At 46.8% G+C, this 6,466-nt stretch overlaps 1 protein-coding gene across 1 annotated transcript in view; it reads right to left on the reverse strand.

Annotated features, from left to right (window-relative positions):
- Positions 1-5,011, reverse strand: part of Tpst1 (tyrosylprotein sulfotransferase 1) — a 102,622-nt gene extending 97,611 nt beyond the window's left edge. The window contains exon 1 of the mRNA XM_045143372.1: positions 4,991-5,011. The gene's annotated coding sequence lies outside the window, so the exon portion shown is untranslated. The remainder of the gene's footprint in view (positions 1-4,990) is intronic.
- Positions 5,012-6,466: the final 1,455 nt, after the last annotated feature.

The following is a 6,466-nucleotide window of genomic DNA, read 5'->3' on the forward strand; positions in this document are numbered from 1 at the left end:
CTGCACAGGTAAGTGCCTTAACCAGGAAACCATCTCTCCAGCCCCTCAATTGTATTTTTTAAAATATTTATTTATTTGCAAACAGAGAGAGAGAGAGAGCATGCAAATGGGGACTAGAGAGGTGGCTCAGTGGTTAAGGTGCTTGTCTGCAAAACCTAATGACCTGAGTCCTATTCCCAAGTACCCACATAAAGCTGGATGCACAAAGTGGCACATGCATCTGGAGTTCATTTGCAGTGGCTAGATATCTTGGCACATCCATTTTCTCTCTCTCAGTCTTTCTTCTCTCTGTCTCTGTCAGCTGGAAAATAAATAAAATATCTTGGAAAGAGAGAGTAAATGGGAGCACCAGGGCCTCTTGTCACTGCAAACAAACTACAGACACATGTGCCATTTTGTACATCCCACTTTATGTGGGTACTGGGAAATTGAACCCTGGTTGTTAGGCTTTGCAGGCAAGTGCCTTAACTACTGAGCCATCTCTCCAGCCTTGTTTTTTGTTTGTTTGGTTTTTCAATGTAGGGTCTTGCTCCAGCCCAGGCTAACTTGGAATTCACTATGTAGTCTCAGACTGGCGTTGAACTCATAACAGTCCTCCTACCTCTGCCTCCCAAGTGCTGGGATTAAAGGCGTGCACCACCATGCCTGGCTCTTCTGGTATCTTGAGACATAATCTCTCACTGAACCTGGAGCTGCTGTGTTTTGGTCAGACTGGCTGACCAATGCTCCAGTCTCCATACCTCCCCTCAGGACTGGGGTACAAATGTACATGGCCACACCCAACTTACGTAGTTTTATTTAAAGAAGAAAAACTCATGGTTCAAGCATACATGAACATCTAATGGCTCCATGACATATTTCTCTGTGAATATTTTTTATTTTTTATTTTTATGGTTTTTTTTTTTTTTTTTTTTTTTGAGGTAGGGTCTCACTGTAGCCCAGGCTGACCTGGAATTCACTATGGAGTCTCAGGGTGGCCTCGAACTCACAGCAATCCTCCTACCTCTGCCTCCCTAGTGCTGGGATTAAAGGCATGCGCCACCATGCCCAGCTTTATTTTTATGTTTTTGGATCCTAGAGCCTTGATCTTGCTAAGCAGGTGCTCTACCACTGAGCTATATCCCACAGATCCTTCTTTTATTTTATTTTTTTTCAACATTTCAAGACAGGGTCTTGGGCTAGGGGTATAGTTCAGTGGTGGAGCACTTTCATAGCATATGCAGAGCCCTGAGTTCAGTCCCAATACTGGGGAGAGGGGGCAGCCTGAGCTATGAGATTCTGTCTAAAAAACGTTACAAAAGAGCCCCATATAGTGGCTATAATCCCAGAACCTGGGAGGCTGAGACTATACTGGTCCCACCTCAAACTCACCATGTAGCTGAGGATGGCCTTGAACTCCTGATCTTCATGCCTGAACCTTGGAAGCACTGAGATTTTCGGCATGTGCCGCTATACCAACTATCTCTGGTTGGTTATGCACTTGTGATCCTCCTTACTCAGCTTCCCTTGTAGCTGGGATAACAGACCTGCGCCAGTGAGCCTGGCGTCTGTAATTTACCAGGCCTGATACTCAGTGTAAGTTCTTTCATTATTCTTCCTGTGTATCTATTTAATCTTCCAGGTGATGGGCTCAGGCTCAGAAACCTCATCTGAAGGCATAGAGAGCTTTAAATTACAAGAGGCTTAGAGCCTGTTTCCTCTGCTGCCCCCAAAGAAAGGGAAGAAACAGACAAATATTAGCTGGTCCCCGCAAGAAACCTGGAAACTTGTCCCACCAAGGCCAGCCTCTGTAAACCTACTGCCTCAAGAATTCATCTCCAGGGCTGGAGAGATGGCTTAGCGGTTAAGCGCTTGCCTGTGAAGCCTAAGGACCCCGGTTCAAGGCTCGGTTCCCCAGGTCCCACGTTAGCCAGATGCACAAGGGGGCGCGTGCGTCTGGAGTTCGTTTGCAGTGGCTGGAAGCCCTGGCGTGCCCATTCTCTCTCTCTCCCTCTATCTGTCTTTCTCCCTGTGTCTGTCGCTCTCAAATAAATAAATAAAAAATGAACAAAAAATATTAAAAAAAAATAAGAATTCATCTCCAAAGACGGTCTAGCTGAGTGTAAGAGAGGACTCTCCTTGCTACAGTAACATCGCCTTTGAAAGGGAAGTCTCTGTGGGCCACACTGATGAATAGGGAAGCTTTGAAGCAAACTAAATAGCAGCACTGCTGGGCATGGTGGTGCGCACGTCTTTACTCCCAGCACTCGGGAGGCAGAGGTATGAGGATCGCTGTGAGTTCGAGGACACCTGAGACTACATAATGAATTCCAGGTCAGCCTGAGCCAGAGCAAAACCCTACCTTGGAAAAAAGAAAAAAAACAACAACAACAAAAACACACTTAAAAAACAGCACTTTGGGCCTGGTGGGGGGAAAGGTTGTTGGAATTGTTTTGCTTGTGAGAAGAAGAAGAATGTGGAGTCTGGGGTCTGGGGTGATGGCTTATCAGTTAAAGGTGCTTGCTTGCAAAGCCTGCCATACTGGGTTCAATTCCCCAGTACCCATATGAAGCCAGATACCCGAAGTGGCACATGTGTCTGGAGTTTGTTTGCAGAAGCAAGAGGCCCTGCCATGCCCATTCTTTCTCTCTCTCTCCCGCTCTCTCTCTCTCTCTCTATCTCTATCTGTTTCTCTCTCCCTCCCTCCTTGCAAATAAATAAGTAAATAAATAAATAAAAATTTTAATGTATAGCCTGGTGGTAAAGACCTGTCATCCTACCTACTCAGGAGGCTGAAGCAGGAGAATTGAAAGTTCAAGACCCTGTTTATGCTAGACTGAATTCTAGGTCAGCGTGTGAAACCTAGAGACCTGTGTCAAAATAGTAAAAAGGCTGGAGAGGTGGCTCAGCAGTTAAGAGCACTGCCTGTGTGAGCATGAGGGCCTGAGAAGGCATGAGAGACTGCCCAAGTTCCCTTTTCTTTCTTTTCTTTTTGTCTTTTTTTTTTACTTTGGTTTTTAAGGTAGGGTTGTGCTTTGGCCCAGGCTGACCTGGAATTCACTATGTAGTTTCAGGCTGGCCTCAAATTCATGGCAATCCTATCTCTGCCTCCCGAAAGGCATGTGCCACAACACCCAGCAAGACTGCTCAGATTCTCTCCCCAAGACCCACATAAACAGCTGGGTGTGGCCACATGCATCTGTAACCCCAGTCCCATAGAAAAGCAGAAACCCAAGAATCATCAGAGTTTGTGGAAAAAAAAAAAAAAGGCAAGCCCCCCAGGATCAGTAAGAGACTTGAGCTCAAATAAGAACAGGCAGAGCAGCAATGGAGTATTACATCTAGCATTCTGCTTAGGGTACCACAGGTGAGGGAACCCCGCTGCAGGTCAGTGGGGCGCCACAAAGGCACATGCACATGTGTATGCATGGATACACAATACTGAAAACACAAGCAAAAGTTAAAGTGAAAGTATAGGGGATGGAGAGATGGCTCAATAGCGATGGAAAACTGAAGAGGAATAAAAGGTGATTGCTTGCAAAACGTGATGGCCTGAGTTCAGTTCCCCAGTACCCGCATGAAGCCAGGTATACAAGGTGGTACATGCATTGGAAATTCATTTGCAGGAGCAAGAGGCCTTGGCACGCCCATTCTCTCTCTCTCTCTCTCTCTCTCTCTCTTTCTCTCTCTCTTCTTGAAAATAAATAATTTTTAACAATTTAATTATTTTTTTTTAAATACCTGAGCCAAGTGTGGTGGCACACAGCTTTAATTCCAGAATTTGGGAGGCAGAGGTAGGAGGATCACTGCAAGTTTGAGGCCACCCTGAGACTACATAGTGAATTTCAGGTCAGCTAGGGCTAGGGCTTAGTAGTAGAGAACCTGCCTAGAATCCCTACGTGAGGGCCTGGGAACAGAACTCAGCAATAGAGGGCTTACCTAGAATCCCCCAGTGAGGGGCTGAGGGTATAGCTCAGTGAGAAAGTATCTGGCAAGATTCCATCAGGGAGGGGCTGAAAGTGTGGCTCAGTGGTACAGCTTCTGTTTAGAATCATCCAATAAGGGGCTGAGGGTATGGCTCAGTGGTTGAGTCCTCCAGTGAGGGCTGGAGGTGTGGCTCAGCAATAGAACACTTGTCTAGAATTCCCAGTGAGGAACTGGAGGACACGGCTGAGTGACAGAGCCCCTGCCTAGAATCCCCCCAGTGAGGGGCTGGTGACGTGGCTCAAAGAAAGAGTACTTGCCTAGAATTGATAGGGCCCAGGTTCAGTCCCCAGTACTGAAAACAAAGCAGCAACAACATCAGATCCCATCATGATGTTTTCCTTTCAGGATTGGGCTTGGCAAGAGGATGGTGGCAGAGACAGGAGGCAGAGGGGCTCAGAAATGGAAAACTTAGGTTCCAAGATTTGCCATTCCTGGGAGGTGGGACAGAGAAGAGAGTTCCAAAGCACTTTCACGGAGAAAGTAGAGAGAACAGCTATGGTTTGTGAGATAAAGAAAGGTGTAGAGGTGCAGATATAAATGTGGGCCCAAAGGGTTTTTATTTTTCAAGGTAGGGGTTTCACTCTGGCCCAGGCTGACCTGGAATTCACTGTGTAGTCTCAGAGTGGCCTCGAACTCATGGCAATCCTCCTACCTCTGCCTCCCGAGTGCTGGGATTAAAGGCACGCGCCACCATGCCCGGCTCACCAAAGGGGGTTCTTAAAAGTGCACAGAAATGATGATGTCAGGAGATGGTTGCCTGTCCAACTCTCCACCCCATCCTAGCACATGCAACGGTGGATGAGGGATTGATGGATGGATGGGTGATGAATAGGTAGATAAATAAATAAGAAAATCTTCAGCTGTTCATGGAGGACAAGGCAAAGCAAAGAATAGGATGGCACTGGGGTCACTCGGGGACCTGCCAGGAAAGGAAGTGAGGGAACCAGAGCCAAGACCCAAGATGGGAGGGAAGCAAGGGCTAAGCTTTCCCTCATCTTAAAGAAAACCAAAAGCCCTCACTTACCTGCAAATAATATGAAAAGGCCGTGAGCGGTAGGAGTCACTTCACTGTTCTCTTGGGGCTTGTGGAATAGACAGGTTGGAGGCAAAGCTTTGTAACACAATTTGAAAGGAAAAGAGAAAAGTGAGCATGCTTCTTTACTTTCCCCACCCCTAGATCCTAGAAAAGCGGCCAGGTCAGTCCCCTCAGCCACATCATCATTTTAAAATGAAAATCCAGCCCAACCTCTGAGCAGGCATTTTCCAAGTGGCTCCAGAATTTCTGCACCTTCCAAAAATACCTCTTCATGTAACTCCTGCCAGGCAGGGAGGGCTGCATGCCCAGGCTGGAACCAGCCAGTAGAATGTCCTGAGCCAGGGACTGGAGAGATGGCTTAGCGGTTAAGGTATTTGCCTGCAAAGCCAAAGGACCTCGGTTTGACTCTCCAGGACCCATGTAAGCCAGATGCACAAGGGGCACATGCATCTGGAGTTCGTTGGCAGTGGGTGGAGGCCCTGGCATACCCATTCTCTCTCTTTCTGTCTCTCCCCATCTTTCTCTCTGTCAAATAAATAAATTAATATAATTAATTAATATAATTTATCAGTTTTATATATATATAAATGTCCTGAGCCTAGGGAGATGCTACCAGAGATCCCAGAGAAAGGAAATGTCCAGTGCTCCAGACATAAGCCTAGCCAATCAGATCCCTGGAGCGGAGCCTCAGGCTGAAAGCAAAGCATCCTCTAGTTTTATCTATTTATTTATTTATTTTGGTTTTTCGAGGTAGGGTCTCACTCTAGCCCAGGCCGAAATTTTTTTTACTATGTAGTCTCAGGGTGGCCTCAAACTTGCGGTGATCCTCCTACCTCTGCCTCCCGAGTGCTGGAATTAAAGGCGTAAGCCACCATGCCCAGCTTTTTAGTTTTGTATTTTTTTTGAGACAGGGTCTTATTCTTTAGCCCGTACTGGCCATAAGCTTACTATATAACCCAGCGTAACCTCAAACTCTTGGCAATCTTTTTCTCTCAACCTCCCAAGTCCTGAGATTACAGGTGTAAATCACAACACCTGACTTCTCTAGGTGTGTGTGTGTGTGTGTGTGTTCCAGAGGACAACCTCAGGTGTCATCCTCAGGCATACCATCCACCTGCTTAGAGACAGAGTCTTTCATAGACCCGGAGCCCACCAATTAGCCTAAACTATACCAGCTAGCTAATGAGCTCAGTGATCCACCTGTGTCTGCCTCCCAAATGCTGGGATTACAGGGATGCACCTCTGCACCCAAGTTTTACACAGGGTCTGGTGATCTTCATGCTTGCAAGGCAAACGCTCTACTGAGTCATCTTCCCAGCCCTCTGGTTCCACTTCTAACAAAGGAGATCATAAGACTTCAGAGACTGATGTCCAAGTCTAGCTGCTGCGCCTATGAACAACTTGGCAGCTTCTAGTCAGTTCCAAGAAGCTGAAGCTTGGTGAAGGAAAGCTCCCCTGTTTGAT

This window comes from Jaculus jaculus, chromosome 2 (genome assembly GCF_020740685.1).
Source record: "Jaculus jaculus isolate mJacJac1 chromosome 2, mJacJac1.mat.Y.cur, whole genome shotgun sequence".
Taxonomy (NCBI): Eukaryota; Metazoa; Chordata; class Mammalia; order Rodentia; family Dipodidae; genus Jaculus; species Jaculus jaculus.